Source organism: Poecile atricapillus, chromosome Z (genome assembly GCF_030490865.1).
Source record: "Poecile atricapillus isolate bPoeAtr1 chromosome Z, bPoeAtr1.hap1, whole genome shotgun sequence".
In the NCBI taxonomy this organism is placed as follows: Eukaryota; Metazoa; Chordata; class Aves; order Passeriformes; family Paridae; genus Poecile; species Poecile atricapillus.
The window spans coordinates 121,430,324-121,450,367 of record NC_081289.1 but is presented as its reverse complement, the minus strand read 5'-3'; the positions used below and the strand labels follow the sequence as shown (position 1 = coordinate 121,450,367).

General features: G+C 36.9%; 1 protein-coding gene across 2 annotated transcripts in view; it reads left to right on the top strand.

The window, feature by feature from the left end:
- Window positions 1–20,044, top strand: part of CERT1 (ceramide transporter 1) — an 80,871-nt gene that overhangs the window by 25,330 nt on the left and 35,497 nt on the right. The gene's annotated exons all lie outside the window — the stretch shown is intronic.

Genomic DNA, 20,044 nt, shown 5'->3' with positions numbered 1-20,044 from the left:
ACTTAATTAATTTAATTTTAAAAATGCCTGATCTTCAGGCCCATTAGGTCAGGTAGAAAGTACACAAAGCATCTATTATGTTATCAGGTACAAGATAGGCACTGTCCCAAGGTGTAGCATTAAACTATAATACCTAGCACACTGCAACCTCTCAATCTGGGTTACAAAGGTATTACAGGAATACAAACTGAAATAGATATCCAAGTAGGTATGGATTTTTACCTTCAACTTCTTGAAGCGTTCATTGTCTGTAGAGGTACTGTGAGTAATTAAGAGGTTTCACTGTTTATTTGCCATTCTTTGCAATAAGCAGTACATATTCTTAAATTTAAAGTGCTGTCTTTTAATAATGGTTCTCTAAAAAAAAAAATATCATGCGATTTGGATTATTCACTCCTTTGTAGCTTGGCATTTTGCCTTCATTTTCATGCAGAGGTAATATTAAAACATAAGAAATTAAGTTGCAAAGCCTGGATTCTTTCCTGTAGTCTAAAGAAACAATATGAAGTTAACAGTGGAGTGTTTTTGAGACAACAATACTGCAATTTATTCTTAGTGCAATACCTGAGAGAAATTTCTCATGAGGATACACTGAGGAAGTTACTGGATTGCACATCCATAGAATTGGCATTTCAGAAACTGGTTTATAAGCTTGGGGGTCTTCAGGTATGGTTTAGTGTAGTCATGGAACTTGATAGCCCAAGGCTAAAATTTAGACTAGGGTTCATGAATGATTTAGCTGGGGAAATGCAGAACTTTAACCTGAAGCTGTGTTGATGCTAAATGCAAAAAGCAGAGAACAGAGCCTGTATGAAACTAAGTCACAGGCTTCTCATTCTGGCCTGAGAAAGCATGAGAGAATCCAAACAGTCCTTGGTAAAGGACTACAATCTTTGCAGGTGGTGTTTAGGAAAACAGTCAAGGGGTAGTGTTCCACTTAACCAATGATAGTAGATGTGTTACTTTAATGACCAGTGAGAGTTTTACCTCTCGGACCTTCTCAAACGTGTCTATAAAAGATCAAGAGTAATAAATTTTGCTCTCCAGTTCAGTGTACAAGAGAGTTATGTCATGCTTCTAGCCATACCTCATCTAGTGCGACAAAGCTGGATAAGCAGAAATGCAGCCTGTGTCACTGCATGCTATCCTGTAGGAATGAATGATGAAAAAGCCCGGATCCTGTCTTAAACTCTGCTCATCACAACCTCAAACCTTTTTCATGCTATTTTTCTATTCCCTGTTGTAAGGCTCACCTTAACTGTTGCTGATTTCCGAGCGGCAACTTTATGGAATTACCAGCGCATAATACAAGTTTATTGAATGGTAATAGTTTAAAGTTTGCCATTGGAAGTGTTAATTTGGAATTGTTTCTCTGTATTATTTAAAAAAAAAAAAAATCTTGTGTTTTTCAACTGTAGTCTTTTTACCTGCATTAGTACTCAGCCCCTATCATGAGGTATCTGTTTATTTTCCTTTGTCTGTCTGGTATTATTGGTAGGCTTAAATTGTCGTATTCAACCTCCTTTTCAGATCATGAATGAGTATTGAGGAGTACAGATTCTAGGATTCCAAAAGTGATCTGCCTTTATAAAGAAGCCTGATTAATTATATGGTATATGCACTTTAAAAATAATCTTTTAACATTGATTTAGGTTTGGACAGTTTATACTTCCACGCTTTGCAAGAATTTGGTAATTATTTAAATAAATTAATTGTACCAGATCTCTGCCTTTACCCTTAAAGAAGAATGAAGGGTTGGTTATTTACACTACCCATTTTTTTCTAGTATTTAGAATTAATATAGGGATAAGGATAATGAGAGCATTTTTCATTATTTTAATAAAGCTACTTTTCAGCTTATTTTTTAAGGAGTGAGGATGTTCTGGAATATTGTAAAAACAGAAAAAAAAGTATGCCTACAACTAAGAAGTGGCAATAAGTCCTTCTGTATATGCTGACAAGAAGCAGTTCAATTTACATCTTGCTATTCTAAGGTAATAGCACTGAACTTGACTGTTCTGAATCTTGCAGCTTTTCCAGTATGTGTAGTTTGCAGTTTCATGGCTATTTGACATTTTTCAGTTTCTTTCATACTCCTTTTTACTCTCTAGTGTTAATAGTATTTAAGGCAAATAGCAGTTGTTTTCATTCTTAAATGGAGTAGAAAATACTATGGCACATCACTTCTAAATAAGTTATTAAAACATTTAACATGTTAAAGTAATGCATTATTTAGAAATATCTGTTTTGTATTATGCAACTAAATATCAAGAATATCATGATCAAGACAAAGCAAGGAAAGCAGCAGAAGTTACTGCAGTATTGTAATAATAGTGTAGACTCAAGTTAGAAGTATATAATGGAGTATCAGAGTTACTAACATCTTCTTTCTAGTGCAATATTCTGTTGTCTTCATAAAACAGTAGGAGTTTTTTGTGATAAATGTTGTAGGTGTAGAAGTGCATCTATTGCTTCTAATGATTTTAGAAAAATATACAGTAATCTTACGACCAGAAACCTTGGAACAATGCTGTATTTACATAGATTGGTATTTGGTAGAATTAAACACAACACAGAAGTGTCCAAATCCAGTCTTCAGTCTGTTTATTATTAGTGGTTCTTAAGGAATGTCTCCGAAAGTCTTGTTTCTGTATTTTCATTGAGGGGTTACTGCTATAACCTGTAATTTTTGTATAGGTTTGTATGGAAAATATTAAAGAAACAGTACATTTTTCCAATATAACTTTGATAGGATCTGAAAGAAAATATTTTCATGGAATCTGGAAGTCCATCCCATTTTTCATTCAAATTTGTATGAACAACACTTAAGTGAGCCTTAAAATAGCTCTTTAGTCATCCTTTAATTCACTTTAGCTCATGCAAGTTTTATACCTGAAAACTTGACTGAGAGTAGGGGAATATGGGAAAAATATCTCATTGCACTGAGAAGTTCAGATTTCTGTCTTCTCACTCTGACATTTTCTGCAGAAACTTCATGATCAGGTTACCAAACCTCATGCAGAAGTTCCTTCTGGGTAAAAATTGTTTTTGTTTGAGAAACAAGTTCTTCAAATGGTACATAATAATTTTAATAAAATCAAGAGATGAAATTATTTCCTGTACTAAACAGTCACTTTTCTTAACATTAGTCTACTGCTGCATAAAGTACTTTTTTTGTTTGTTTTTGAAGTTCTTTGTTGCTGACTGAGTGAGTAGGTAGTTCTGGTAGGCTGCTTAAGCTATTTGCTAACAAAAGTGTGTTTGTGAGATTTAATGTAGCATATCACAAGGTTGTTGATCTTCAGAGTAAGAAAAAGACATAGACTTTGACTATGTTTCATTGTGCTCCAAACAAAGGGAACACTGATTTAAAATTCATTTGATATTACATGTGAGTATAAGCAGACATAGAAAAACTTCATGCTTAGCAGACCCAATGAGTAGCTAATGGCTGAGAAATATAAAACAGGTTATGTTCAGGCATAAAAACCATTAGAATTTGCAGGAGGGATTATAATTGTACTTTTTTTCTGGTATTGAAGTTCCTGAATCCTTACCACATTAAGTATTTCAAGTATAGCTCCAAATGTTTATTCATTGCCCTGGACTGGAGGAGGGATACATCTAAAACTACTGTAATACCATCAGTGAGGCAAATGAAGAAGTTGTTCATGTGTAACTACGAGTCTATTTGTTTATTTAAATGTTTCATTAGATGCATTGATCAGACATTACTCTGGTGTCAAAATATTGATGGTACTTGAGCATTCCAGTGCTGATGTATTTGGAAAGTTACTCTCTTCTTAATAATAATTTGAAGGACTGCCTTCTCCAGGTCTCCCCCATGGTTTCAAAATGGAATTTGGAATTTCTAACCTAATATTAGATAAAGTGGCTTAAATAATGTTAGTTCAGTGCTGTTCGAAAATGACGAGAGTGAATTGCTGTTTGTTGTGAGAAATATCTGCATGAGTAAACTTACTTTGAGCAAATAAATTTGAACTCCTGAGATCAAAATGTTTCCTTGTAATGTTAATGTACCACCTGAGTTGAGAACTTGATGAGAAGTTATTTAGAAATGAATACTTCATGAGAAATTTTGCATCAGTTTATGTTTGTTCCATTTTGTTCCATCGTAGCTTTTATTTTCTGCACACAGACTCTTAATGTCCTCATTATTAACTCTGTGCCTCTTCAGCAATATAGATTGACAGGGTTTTTTTTGGTCTTACATTTGCAAAATCTTTTGTTTGTCAAATGAAATAAGTGTTCTGAACTTCTTAAAGTATCTGATTTTGCTGTTTCAAACTGGAAAACATAATTTTTCAGAGAAGTACCTAGATACCCAAAAAGTTGGTATGTAGGGAGTACGTACATTTTCATTTTGAAGTGATGATGTACGAGGTGTTTATATCTAGAGTAGGAGACATGAATCTCAAAGTTTGACAGTGAAAGGCATCAGATGGCTATTTTCCAAACCTAATTGACATATGTCCCTTTTATGGGGATGAAGGGATCTGTTCCCCTTCAATGAAAGTGGCCTCAGTAAAAGTTTTCCTTGAAGGAGTGGATACTGCTTTGTGTTTTCAGTCTTGGTTAGACACTGTGGAAGGAGTTAGCTAGATAGAACAGAGTTATACAGAACCATCAAGAGTAAAACTTTCATCTCCTTTTTAGCAATTTTTCCCCAAAGGGGTGAGGAGACATGGCAAAGGGGCCAAAGATAGTTTAGCTTTTAAGTAATGCTAATTATGTGCAATTCTTTGTATACTACAGCTTGTTTCTTAAAATACCAGCTGTCAAACCAAATAAGATGCTTTAGATGACATTTTTGCGTTAAATGCAGATCTGTTTAAATGGTGGGAGGAACCCAAAACACTCGATTTGACAGTGTGCTAAATTCAAATTTATGAAGAAGTTAAGTAATTACTAAAGCAGTTGATTGATTGTGTTTATTTAATGCTGATACATTTTCAAACAATAACTTAGAAATTAGATACTTAGTTGTGAGCTGGTTATTTTCTGTCTGTTAATGTTAAGCTTAAGAAAACTGCAGAGCAAACTTTAAACAGCATAATTTTGATTGCAGTTAATACAGGCACTTCAGGAAATAGTGAGAAAATTCAAAACTCAAAAACATCAGCCTGAAATTTTCAGAAAATTCTTGTTAAACACATAAAATGGAGTTCCTTTTTTCCAAGTAGCCTAAAAATGACTATCAATTACATTATTTATAAAGTGTTAAGAATTGTTAATTTCACTGTTACGGTAATTTGCCTGTTTTGCTTTCCCTTGTCAATGTACTGTTGTAAAAGAAATACTGAATGTGCTGTTACACATTGAAAAATATTGGTAGTAATAGTAATTGTGATGTTGAACCGGGAAAGGTAGCCAGATTGAGAGGACAAGGGGTAGAGGTGGGCTTTTGCTAGTCCAACATGACTGCAAAAGCATTCAAAAGCAGAAGTCCCAGTGGATGAAACCAGAGCACCGCGAGGTTGTGTGCTTGAGAAGCATCTTAATAACAAGGTAACCCTCAGAGTACGTACCTAGAGCTAACAGATCCCTCCTCTACCTGTTGTAGCTGTTCATCTGCTGAGTGGTTAATGTCAGATTGCTTAAATCCTTATATCTGCTGGTAATACAAATCAGCTTCTGGATAAAGAGGGTAAAGGACTTAAGGTAAAATATTGCTAAATATTGAAGTATTTATGAATTAAAATTGCTTTCTTTGTGTTATTTCTCATATGAGCTTAAGTATAAGATGTTATGTATGAGTAACTTTTGGTAAACTCAGAGGAAGCTTTAAATTTTGTTACATGGCAGTTGTGGGTTGGAAGATAGAATCCACGAGTCAAGTCCTCTTGCTCATCAGATAAAACAGCCTCATTTTAGTGTTCAGAATTTAGTTGTATAGTCCATCCAGAAATCTCGAGCTTAGATAGCTCATTGGTTGAGGTTTTAGCACCACCCAGCTCCTTGACCAGTGATATGTCTGCCCTCTGGATTGAACATGACTAGCTGAGGTCCCTGCTTGGGTCTGAATCCAACTCATTCCTGCCTCATCCAGGGGCTTGTTTTACTTCTAGGCTAGTTGAGTTTGGGACTCTGATATGGCCAAATTTATTTGGTAGCTATAAGCTAGCTGCCATGGTGACAGAATTTCACTTCAGACTTGATTATAAGCACCCAGAGTTTCTCAGTTCCTAGTTTTCATTTTGTAATTGGAATGTGTCACCTTCAGAGTTGAGGTGCAAGTGCAACTGCCTGTTCCTTCAACCTATAAATGCCTTAAGAAATTTCTCATTAACCATACTTAAAGTCAAGCTTTTGTTTGACTACTGTATGTAAATATTGATGTATGAGATTATTTTTATTTAGCTCTTCTGAGAAAGCATTGAACAATGCAAATAGAAGTAACTTTCTCATAGTAATATTTTACTAGCAGTGGATGCCAGAGCAAAGAAATTTGACCTATTAATCAGGTCAGAAACAAATATCAGTTTCAATTCGTGAAATAATGAGCTCGGGTTATCAACCAGGAGGGGAGAGTACAGAGAGGTAGTGCATGTTTAACTTGTCCACAGACTTTCATCAATTTTAAGTAGAGCTGTAGCATTCTGTGAAGACAGGATAGTTTTCTCCTTTTTTTACACATCTCCAATCCTGCCCTAGAATGGATTTAATATAACAATAATGGCAATAAAAACATGTAAATAAATCACTCCAAATCAATTACCAGTCTGAACTGAAATGGCTAAAAAAAATTTAAAATTCATAGCATATGCAGAGAAATGATACAGTAACATTTTGACTCAACATACTAATATAGCAAACCTTTAAAATAGATACTGATAGAGTAGTATAAATTTCTGCCATCAGTATATAGTTTTGTATATTAAATTTAGTGTTCCTATTTTCTGGCAGACCATTGAAGAGCTCCTGGACCAAGTAGTTTAGATGTTTGTGTAGGCTGTATTTAAGTGCATATTGAAATGCTGCGAATAATCTTCTGCAGTCTATTTTGATTCTGTGACCTTTATAAATATTTTTTTATCAACTTACTATATTATTGGCAACTAGTCACTGTCAATTTCTAGCAGTGGTAAATATTCTAATATTGATGAGTGAATGTTAATTATAAATACAGTCTTGTTAATTATTTTAAAATAAAAACATTCCAGTTGTGTAACTTCAGATACATCATATAGGAGGGAGCAACAGGAAGAGTGTCTGTTGCCATTTCTGCTTCTACTTCCTCTCCTGGAATTTGGCTGTTTCAATGATGTGTGGTTTTTAAAGTATTTGCTTACTCAGCAGTTACTACTGTGGTTTGAAAAGAATTGTGGCTCCCTAGTATTTTAGTTGTTTGGCATTTCATACTAATACAAGTTCATCTGGCCATACTTCCCCCTGTACCCATTCACAAGTAAGGCTGATGTTAAGTGGAAGCAACAGCGCAGATGAAGGAAAGCATGGGATATGTGGGAGCGTATATATATTGTTCAACTTTGGTTTTATGTATCAAGTTCATAATGAGGATTGTAGAAGTGTGATGAGACCTTCTTTTACCTATGTTGATATCCATGTCCTAAGTGTTGGAACAGGTTTTTTAAGTAATCTTGCTGGCAACTGTTGTTTCCTATGAACCTGATTTGGCTTTCCTTGTTCCGTCTGGTGCTCTGCAGCATGCAACAAACTCTAAGTATTTCTGTTTGATGCTGGTATGGATTGTATAGCATACTCTCTTATTGTTTTTGTTGTAACGCATTTTGCTCTGGAAGCTGGTGACCCACTCTCACTGTGGCATTGTGAGGCTCTGGCTTGCAGAGTAGTACAGCCTACCTGAAGTGGCTGGAGGACAGTATTCAGATACCTATGTTAACCTGCAAAAAACTATTTTAAAAGCCTGTTTACCTGTTTAAAAGACTGAAATGCATGGACAAGTCACTGATAAGTGGCAGAGACACTTAAAGGTGTTACAAAAATACCCCATACTAGTTTGAAACTAAAAAGTCATGAACCGTTGGTCAAGCTTTTGCAGGAACGTAGAGGTCGAGCAGACGTTCTTAGTTATTGTTGCTGTTTCTGTCCGTGTTGTGTGTTGATGTTAAATATGTAACTTGAAGTTCATGTGTATTCACATTTTATATCTCCCAGCAAAGCTGAATTTAAGTGTTTGCAAAACTGCTCCTTGATAACTAAATATTAAAATATGTTCAAACACAAGCTTCTGAACTTGAAGTAAAAAGCTTACTTATTTTGGATTTTGACCAGAACCCTAGGTAGAGTGGGAGATAAATAGGAGAAGGATGTAGCTGTCTCAAGTCTGAACACCCTGTCTAACTGTTCAAATTCATTTATCCTTCAGTCGTGAATACTGTCTTTTTCTTTTTGCTCTTCAGTGGCATCTGATTGGTATAGAGATCAGCAAAGAAATAAACTGAAGTACTGTTCTGAAGGAAGTGTCATAAAGTTAGTTGTAATTCTTCCCCTAATATGAACTAAGGTCATCCTTACTGAGTGCTATGTTTCACTATAAATTAGATTAGGAAGTGTTGTAACGGTAAGGGTTTGTGGAACCGTTTTAGCCTGTTTCTGCCATCAAAGGGATTTCTTGCCATTCTCATAAAATATGAGTTCTCCTTTATTAAGTAGTCTTACAGTGGATCTAGAGAGATTATTCTATTCATTCTTGAAACACTTAACATTTCTTGTATTTTTCCTGTTAGAACATTCCCTATTCCTCGATTGTTCTTCACGAGGATGTCAGCTTTCTGATACCTTGCATAGCTGTCTTCCCTACTCAGTCTTTATCTTTCTGAGAAGTATAGCACCAAAATAGAACTCAGTATTCCCACTCGGATCCTATATGTGTTGTATAGATATAGGATTGTTTTGTGGATCTTGTATACTACCACTTTACAACATAACAGCTTGCGAACCACTAAGTCAGATTAATCTCTAGAACTGTCTTCAGAGTGTAACCTGTCCTGTACGTGTACAGAAAAGTATTTCTTACAACCAAGTAAACTTCGAAGTCCATTTTTCTCATGTGTACAGAAGTGTTAAGTTTGTGCTCCTCGTCTGACAACTTCTGTCTTTCCATCTCAGCTGCTTTGGGTGATAATCATTGTGCTGTGTGGATTTGGTTCAGTGTCTTAAGTGATTGTGCTTCTTCTAAGTACTTTGTAAAGTATGGGGTCTACATGAAGAAGCTACTAAGTGATGTAACCTATCTCAGTTCACAACTGAGCTTGCCCATTACTCTGTTGGGAGCTGCTTATCTGAATCTGATGCTGTATGTATGCACTTTAAATAATTTTAAATTTTTGTGTCCATGAAAGCTGTGATCACCTATATGTTACTAATTAAAATGTGTTTTCTCCCATCTAGTAAGAGCATTAACAGGTAGCCTTCACAGTCTTAGCAGAGGTCTTGAACTCTCCTCTCAAGCCCCTGCCTCCTCAAAAGGTTGTAAACTTACTTGAGATGTCTTACTCCTATCTTTCCCTTAAATTAGCTAAATATACTAATTGATTCAAGATTCAAATGCACAGAAAGGTTCAAGTAAATTTTTGATCACTGCATAGCCAGGGTGGTCAACCAGTGTTCTGAAATAGCTAAGGGATGCCTGAAAATTACAGTTGAAATTGCAGATTAGCAGTGTTGCCTTTTGGGTGCAATAGTGTGTGAAGGAAAACACTTGCAAAAGTGCTAACTCAGTATCAAATAATGCAAAAGGCTTGTGACACTACCGCTCCACTAAGCTGTTGAGTATGTCAGTCAACATTTTTGCAGTGCTGTTTAATGAAGAGTGATGTACATGGCTAAAGTAAACTTGGTCTCAAGACTAATGCTTGGTCTTGAGGTGACCAGACCTCTTGAAAAGTCAGCTTGCAGCTGGCTGTGCAGTAAATAGCCAGTCTTACTGCTATAAACAAGTGAGATTCCAGTAGTAAACTCAGAAGTGTTATTAATTTACTTTGTAAAAATTGTGGTAGATAATTTTGATTATAAAAAGAGTATACTTTTATATAATAAAAGGGGAATGTCAAAGTTTGTCACCAGCAGAATGACATGCAGTTATCTCTAAGACTCTTGAGTTCTCCATGGCAGAGTGGTAGCATGTTTGCAAAGTCTCCCTGAAAACAGTATTGTTCATGGAGAGAGACCTGTGTCAAGCTTGACTTGGGTGATATATGCCCCTTTAAATTAAGGTAAGCTCTTGATATCAAAAACAGAAAGTAGAGAGCTGCAATGTAGAAGTAGTGAGTGGTTAAACAGTTGAAAGTTGGCACTTGCCAAATACTGTATGCTGCTACTCAGAATTATTACTCATCACCTCAAGAAGTACTGTGCCTTAACAGCTTAATATAAAAGTCTGAGGTACTCTGTATGCCTCAGTCTACCAAAGGTAGACTTTTTCTTCCTAAAAGAACTTCTTAGGAGGTGGCTTTTTTTTTTAGTGAGCTTTCATTACAGTGAAACTCAATGAGGTGATATTAATAGATCATGGGTTAATCCCCTTGCTGTAGGGAGGAGCCTTCAACCCAGGGGTGAAGTGCATAGTAACATTGTAACATAGTAACATTGAGCAGAGGTAACTTTTTGGCTCTTTTGAGAGGCAGGCACACCGCCTTCATCCAGTGAAGCTCCTGAAAAGAGTAACTCCAGAACATAATGTGACCCTAAAGAGCTGGCAGAATTCTTTTGGAAATACATCATGGCTTGGGGCACCTGCTGTTCTAATTTAATGTCATTGCCATTTGTCAGAACCTCTTAAGGTAATTCTTCCAATATAATTCTCACTGTAATTCAGCAAAAAGATCCCATTTTTTCACTGAAAACAGATCAAGCATAAAAATATGCATTTGCTGTTATTTTAATGTCTATGTATAGACTGACTGCAGAAGAAAAGAAAGTCATGGTTTTGAGCATACCTATTTTAAATAGTAGGTGAAAAAGAAGGGGTTTAATATTTAACTGCTACTGTTTAAATATCCCATATTTCTTGATATGAACACAGACATCAGAAAACTGGGGGAATGGAGCGTTAAATAGAGAAAGGTGTCCATCTTTCTACCCCCTGGTCATCTGGACTAACTTGCGAGGATTTGTGTATTACTGTAAAATTGCTTGTTTAAACAAACAAATACACTTGAGGATGCTCAGCTGATTAGAATTACTTGACCTGATGTACAGTGTGATGGTGGTACTGAAACTTGTCAATATGTAAGAAGCTGCGCTTTCAGGGAAAGATTAGATGGATTATTCAAGTTATTATGCCTGTGCTGTCAGTTACACAGGGCTCTTTCTTTAAAATTGAATAAAATATTAATTAAATTTCAATGAGGGAAACTAAGCTTGGGTATGTCTTGTACATTCCATTACTTTAGCACTAGTATGAACAGGAGCTCTAATACATATCATAGTGCATGTCATTTGATGTTGCTAAATTTGCTAAGTGCACTTATTTCTGAAATCTGTGTATTTCCTGAAGGAAGGCTAGGGGAATGGCAGTGAATCAGCAGTTTCAGTTGACTACACAAGCATATTTGCTGCAGCAAACCTAAATGGTGTCACTTCCAAATTGTTGAAACTTCCCTTTCAGGACTGAAAACAGTAGTTCTTTGTCTTGGCACTCTTTTACCATTCTTGAGCCCATGATCACACAGCAGCTGTTAAATTGCAGCTTATTCATAAAGTATTTGCAGTTAGTACTGTTTAAAGCTGGACTAAAGCTTTGTCCATTACAGCCCAGCACACTTGATTAATTATAAATTAAGCAGATTGTTTCACTTTGACCAACCCAGTCTTTCTTTGCCTCTCTGTTCCAGTTATGTTTTGTAACAATTGCATTGGCTTTGAAAATAGATATTGTAATTCTCTGAAGAATTCATCTTTGTGGGGTGTAGGCCTGAGTATGTAATTGGACATGCTTTGAGCAGAAGGTGGTACTAGAGATCTTGTCATTCAAATTCTATGGTAAAAAGCACATTTCTTACATAGCAGTTAACTCTTCCATGCTTGTGTTATAATATTTTCTGCTTCCCAGCAAAATAATTCCATTGGCTTGAAATACTTCTTTTTTAACAAGATGAGGGGGTTTTTTTGTCTCAGTTTGCTGGTTCTCAGACTTTCAGATGTAAATAAAAGGTCTGGTTAAATTCTGTTTGCTTCAAGTTTGGCTTTATTCTTGTGCAGTACAAAAAGTGCAGCATCTACTTATTTCCATTCTTGTTTCTATCCGTCTCCAAGTATGCTCTGCAAGGTTAAGCAGAAACAATATAATTCATGTGTTTAATGATATTTAGTGAGTTTGAGGAAATCTGTTAGGTAAACCTGCCAATTTTGCAAAGTACGAAGAAAGGGCAAAGATATTAGCTACTTAGACTATAGCTCTCATAATCTAATCAAACAATATGTAGGACTTAAGGTTTCTGCAGGTATATCTAATTGATCTTCAGAGAGTTACTGGACTGGTTTGTGTTTTAATTCTTGAATAGAGGCCATCATGCTCGCTAGACACATCTTCAACAGATGGAGAGTGTTCAGCTGACAGTACTAGTCATACGTAGTCTCCTTCAGAGTATCCACCTGAGTAGACAGAACCTGGATATAAAAACATGCTTCATTATGGGTTTGAAGTTGGTGATATGGGAAGAAAGTCTGAAGTATGTGGATCTGAGGCTGCATTTAGGAGAAAAATTTGTGTTAGACTTGACTGGAAAGATTCTCTGTCCTTCTTGTTGATTTATACTGTCTTGATATAAGATCCCTGTGTTCCACAGCAAATCTGCTGTTTTTCTTTACTGTTCTCAACTGTGAGACAGATTGGAGTCTGGAGTGCTTTTGGATGTAAATACAATAGCTTCACTTTCATCATTTTTATGGCTGCTGCTTTTTCAGTGCCTGAACTGGACTATAAGCAGATCCTGTCAGAATATGAAAAGCTGGTGATAGAATACTTGTTTTGTCACTGCCGTGCAGAGTGGTCAGGAAACACCACCTTACCTACCATCAGGTGGGAGTTTCCCTTCCCTCACTTTACAAGGGAGTAAAGTCAGCTTTTAGTGTGTTGCAGTTCAAAGCAGGCAACAGCAAGAATAATGGCCTTTCTCCTGAAGTCTTAGGTCACACCCCTGTGTGGTGTGGGTGGGATCTCAGCAGGCAATAGCATCAGTTTGTTTGTCAGCTCTTAACACGTGTAGTTTTCTTACAATGAATTATTCAAGGGTACACTTTTGTGAGAGAACCAACAATGGGACTGGACTTCAGCAGTCTGTAGAAAATAGGAGTTTACCAAACGATTGATTACGTATATACTGAATGTGTTTCTGCAGTTGCCTGGGTTTTCCATAGGACAGTGTGCATTTAAGGCACAATTTCTTACAGAAAGGACTCTACAGCTTGTACAAAACAGACATACTGTCATGAAGTAAGATAATTTTCTTACTATAGAAGACTTTAATTAAAATAGGCACTAAACTGCTTGTTTTATTATGCTATTCTCTAGCTAATGCTTATCTCAGGGAGGTTTTTGTGTGGGTAACAGCTCTGTACTGGCACCCTTTATCTTGGTTATACATTTTACCCCTCTGGAAAGCAAAGTAAGACCAAACTGGTGTCCCAAAGCTTAGTGCACAACCTAATAAGGACCAACAGTATTATAGTTCTGTGTACAACTCATGATAACACTTATCTTCTAAGTCCTAAACATTTTAGGGCCTGGATCCTTTGATTTGCTTTTCTCTAATGTACTAGACGCAGCCTTTTGTGAGCTGTTTTTCAGTTTCCAGATTTTCCTTCAAGGGCAGGGTAGGTCAGCTTATTGTAGAGACCTGTACTGTGCTTGAAGTTGTTTTTCCTATTACACAGAGGGTGTTGGCTTTCAGCAAATAAGAGCAGTCTATTTCTTTTTGCATCAATGAACAATGATATGGTGGAGATTGTTTTTGTATTGGCAAGTGAGTTTAATATCTTTACTGATATGTTTGTTAATATTATATGTTATATCAGTTAATATTTTAATTTTCAAAGATGAGTTTTCTGAAAGTTACATTTCACAAAACAGTTTTACAAACTCCTAAATAAGCCTGTAAACACTTAGATGTTATGAATAAAGAATGATGAGCTGTATGTTTGCAAACTAATGACAGAGCAGCTGAATGTAAAGGAAAGTCTTCTACTTGGACATGGTGCTTGGGACGCATGTGCCCAATTTTCTCGGGGTCAGCTCTTAAACTTTTTTTTTAAAGGTAAATTATATTGAGCCTAACTACTTCCTGTCAGATGAAGTTCTAAAAATCTCAGGCAGAACATTTGTCAGATTGATTTCATACTATGTCTTTGGACAGTCTTAACTGAAAATAGGTGTGTTCTTAGTTGGTTCACTGTTTTGAATTTGCTGATAAGTCTGACTTCAGAATAATTTCTTTAATCTTTATTACAATTTCTAATTCACTATCATCCATTCAGCACTAAAGCCATTGTTGCTACTTGCATGCTTTGTGGAAAACTTTATCCTCACTAAGCAATGTGTCTCAAATGTAATTATAAAGGCTAAAGGTAAAACTGTTCTGGTTTTAATTGTCTACCAAGAAAAGGAGGTTTCTATGCCCAGGAACTGAAGCAGAAACAGGGTAAGGGTTATTATTGGTCTTTGACCAATAGTAACCTCCAGCCGTGTCTGTTTCCTTTTCACTATTTCCCTCTAGTGGTCACACACGATACTGACTTGGGCAGATTAAACAGATGAAGTGGTACTAATACGAAAGTAATATGAGTCTATGACAACTTAATTTTCCCGGTCCTGACCTGTTAGACCACAGAGTACTTTGAAACCTTTTGACAGGAGGACATGCTCTCATGATTTGAATTGGTGATTCATCAAGGTTTTGGAAATTATCTGAATTTTTATCCTTTTAGATATCCCAATGTGTCTTTTACATGAAATATATAAAACTTTTAAGCTAGATAAACTCTTAATCTGAGTTTGCTTATAAATTTTTTTGATGTGAGATCTCCTTTATATGCTTATCTTTGCCCTTCTGTATCTGTTGCTAGGTCTTATATCTAAACATTGGAAGTATTCAGATAATTTATCCCTTTAGCATTTTTGTTTTGGTCATGTTAGACCTGTTCTTATCTCATAATCTAGAATGAGAATTATAGAATCATGTGCTGTTATTCTTTGTAAAGCAATTAATGTTTTCATGTAACTTTTTAAAAATCTTTGTAAGTCATCGTATATCAAGTATTCCATAGAATTGCTAAGATTGAAAAAGACCTTTAATTAAAAGACCACATTCAATTGTCAATCCAGTACCTCAACATGTTCACCACTAAACCATGTCCTCAAATGCCATATCCACATATTTTTTTAGCACTTTCAGGTATGGTGACTCCACCACTTCCCTGAGCTGTATGTTATAGTGATTTACAGCCCTTCGCTTGAAAAAATTTTCATAATTTCCGTAGTCTAAACTAAAACTCTCTTGCTGCAACTTAAGGCCATTTCCACTTGTCCTGACATTTGCTATTTGGAATAAGAGACTGACATGCATATCACGACAGCTTCCTTTCAGGTAACTGTAGAGAGTGATAAGGTCTTCTCTGAGCTTCCTTTTTTCCAGACTGAGCTACCCCAACTCTCTCAGCCACTCATCTTGTGTTTCAGACCCTTCATCAACTTAATTTGACTTAAGGTCTTGCAAATGTTGTTTTCTATGTAGGCTAAGACAGGCACCTCAGGAGGAGTGCAAAGATGTTGGTAAGTCATGTAGAGAAAAAATTACAAAGGGGAAGCCTTAGCTAGAACTTAGTCTGGTCACTGCTGTGTAGGATGGGATGTTTTTACAAGTACATTAACAACAAAAGGAGGGCCAAGGAAAATCTCCATCCTTTAATGGGGATGTGGATGGAGAACACTGTCACCAAGGATGAGGAAAAGGCTGAGATACTTAATGCTTTCTTTGCCTCAGTCTTTAACAGAGACATCAAATATCCTCAGGGCAAGCAGCCCCCTGAGCTGCTAAACAGGAATGGGGATCAGAATAGATATCCTGTAACTCAGGAGGAAGTGACCTCCCATGTCACTTAGCCACTCACAAGTCTGTCGGGCCAAATCAGATTCATCCAAAAGGAATGAGGGAGCTGATGAAATACTTCTTCATCTGTATCACTTATGAGCAATCCTAGTTTAACCAGGGACACCCCAGATAACTGGAGATTTACAACTGTGGTGCCCACCTACAAGTAGGGTCAGAAGGAGGATCTGGGGAATTATGGCCTTGTCAGCCTGACCTTGATGACCTCAGTGCTGGGGAAGGTTATGGAACAGAATATATTGAGTGTGGTGACTGGCACATACAGGACAACCAGTGCATCAGGCCCAGTCAGTGTGGATTTGTGAAAGGCAGGTCCTGCCTGACCAACCTGATCATCTTTTATGACAGGGTGACCTGCCTAGTGGGTGAGGGAAAGGCTGTGGATGTTTTCTATCAAGACTTCACTAAAGCCTTTGATACCATTTTTCATATCATTATCTTGGAGAAACTGGTAGCCCATGGCTTGGACAGGTGCACTGTTCACTGCGTAAAAAACCAGCTGGATAGTCAGATGAGAGAGCAGTGGTGAATGGAGTAACATCCAGCTGGTGGCTGGTCACCAGTGCTGTTCCCCAGGGCTCAGCATTGGGTCTAGTTGTGTCATATCCTTACAACCTGGATGAGGGAATCAAGGCCACCCTCACTGAGTTTGCAGGTGACAAGTTGGGTAAGAGTGTTGATCTGCTGGAGGGTAGGAAGGCTCTGCTGGTTGGACATAGGGAAGAATTTTTTTCATTGGAAGGGTGGTCAGGTATTGGAAAGGGCTGCCCAGGAAAGTAAGGGAGCCACGGGAAGTGTACAGTAAAAGTCTGTATGTTGCACTTAGTGTTATGGTCTAGTTGGCACAGTGGTATTGGATCAAAGGTTGGACTCAATGATCTGGGAAGTCTTTTCCAGCCTAATGATCCTGATTATTTTCTGCCTGTGTAGTGGGTTTAGATTTGCTAATTTTATTTTCCCAGCTAATGCACTAAATAAATGTCGTGGTTTTAAAGCAGTAACTAAAAATTTACTAGAAAACTTACTTATTTCTTGCTGTGAGATATGGATTAGAACAAGAGCAAAACAGGCTTAAAACTTAAAAGGAATAAAGAACGTTTATTAACAAAACTACAAGAATAAGAACACCAGAATAAACTTCTAGAAAACCCTTTTATTTCTTACTACCTACTATTTCTTTGTTCACATGACAACATAGAGACAAAAAACTTTGGAACTTTGGTGTTTAAAACAGTCTCAATTCTTGCTAGAGTCTTTTTATCAGTCATTGTAGAGAAACAGAAGTCTTCTGCTAATCTGTGGAGTTTCTCACGAGAAAACTACTTCTGTTATAGTTTTCTATTTCTCTGATGCCAGCTGCCCGAAAATCTGTCATCAGATTTTCTGCTCCTATTTCACATCACTCTGAGGTGTGTATGGGCCATGAGTTTAGGGATGTTATTTTTAAGGATGAGTTATATAAAGGCAAAAGTTCTCTTCATCTGTCTCTGTGAGCTTCGCTGGAAACACTGTTCTCATTGCCTCTCGAGGCTTCAAATCTTTGCTTCACTCTGTTCTAGCACCTCACTGTATCACAATTACTCTACTTTTTGCTCAAAATCCACACTTTGAACACTCCATTCCTCCCAATATACTCTGTCATGAATTAAAGGAGTTTTTTCAGAGCATTATTGTCCATCTCCATAGCTTTAACAGAAAAATATTTCAGCTTATAAAGCATCTCCTTATTCTCTCTTCCCCATCTAAAACTTAACTCTTTTCTTCACTGTCTTCTTCATGTTGATTGTCTCTCTTTCTCTCTGTCTCTCTGAGAAAAAAAGAGTAAATTATCCAGGTAGTAAAAGAATTAAAGTTTTGGAAAAGCTGCAAAGGTTCATGGCGTCAGGTTTCAGTCCAGCAGCAGAAGCTACAAACTAAGCCCAGCTGGCCGGCTCCATTTCTCCGCCCTCCCCCGCCCTCCGTCTTCTGCGGCCTTGTCTGGCCTGGAGGGGGGGAGGAGGCCGAGACAGAGCCTTGTTACCTTGTCAGAAGCCAGAAACACAAAGAGAGCAAGAGAACTCTGGTTTTACATAAGGTGGTGTTCACAAGTTGATCTCACTTTTCAATAGTCAAAACTGCTGTCAATTCTTAGAAATGACCGATAATTTATCAGGAAAAAAGACTCCCATCAGCCACCAGCAGCTTCAACTTCCTTAGCTCCCACAGCTATCTGTCCTGTCATGCAGGTCAGTTGAGTTTGTCCTTAAATAATTATACCTTCTGAGCTCTGATACTTTATATCCAATATGTTCATCTTTTGTTTGAAAGTAAAATTATCTTTGGGCAGAATTATTGCCTGATAGTTTGAGCCTAATATATGGAATCTTTATGTTGTCAAATTGATGTATAATTAGAAATGCATGTTAAGCTTGTACTGTTGGCAAGATGCTGTTGAATAAAGACCTTTTAAACGAGACTGGGCTTTGTTTTTAAACAAATGTGGTTTTGACTCAATAGACAGACTGGTTTTTTATGCATCTTCAACCCTGGACAACTTGAGGAATCTGAAGCTGTATCAGGAACATGACAAAAAGTTACATGTCTTGGAGTCCCTTATTTCATATAACTTCTTTGGTTCAAATGTGTAGTAGTTCAGTGGATCTCTATTGTTTTTGAAGGAAGTATGTGTTGAGAGCTGACAAGGGCTACAGCAAGAAGGAAATAATAGTAGGTAATAGGTTATGAAAATGAAGAAAATTGTATTAGTTTTAATAGGGTGTGATGCAAATCAAGGAATGTATTAAAAGTAAACCCTTCTTTCTCCCCACTTTTTCCCAGATTACTGTTAGAAGATTGCAATTTAAGCAACATGTGTTCTCATGTATTTCCTTAGGGTGTAAGATAGTTTTCCTTGAATGCTTTGCAAATATATTATGGAATTTGACAATTCCAATTCTTTTATGCTCCAGTGCTTGCTATGTATTACATACTTAGGTGTATGCCAGCCATTTGACAGCGATTCCGTTCTGATAAATAAATGTTTAAGAATTGAGTGGAGGATAAAAAAAAAATCTGTTTCCAAATTTAGCAGTGACAAGATAACTGCTAATTGCATTAGGTGAACAAGGGACTTCATGGGTTTTGCAGAAGCATCTGTCTTGGGCAGTTTTTCTTGTTATTGATAAGCATAGATAATTAAGCATATTTACCTGCTGATAGATATGTTCTGTGTTGCTGTAAAGCTTTTAGTAGTCCATTTCTCCTAGTGCAAGTAAGAACTTTGCCTGCATCTCTGCTTTGAATCCTAGTGTTTCTTGTTAGGAAGATGTTTATTGTGATTAAGCAAAGTGTAGGCCTATCAAGTCCATATCCAAAATAGGCTCAGACTTGCAACAAGTACCTTTTCACAAAGGTGAATAAACCCCCATTGCTGTTTAATTATGCTCTTCCAAAACCTCATTATGGTCTTTAGCCCAGGATTCTTCACCATAATACTCATGGTGGGTGTGTTTTTCTGGTTCTACAGAGGTGATATTAATGTAATACTTAACTATCTTCGGTTAAAAAATAAAACTTAACCAACAATTGGGGTAAGAAGCAATCGCTCCTTCCCTGCCGTTTTGAAGGCTACTTAGGATTGCCTAAATGCTTGTTAATTGTGAACACGGTGTGTGCATTAGTGTCCTTGCTCTGTCCCGCTGTTGAGACGGTCTGGGTTATCCCTACGTGCTCAGTCCCTCCAAGGCGCGGGCTTTCCCTCCACCTAGTGGATGCTCCATGGCAGAACGGGTTCTTGGACTCCTGCAGCGACTTTTCCTATGCCTCCTGGCTCATTTGCCTTAGTTAGCATTTATGCATTAACCCTGGCAGCACTCCCTTTTGAATTTTATACATGGTGATGATAAAATAATGTTTAATATAACTATTATGCTTTTTTTTAATAACTGCTAAAA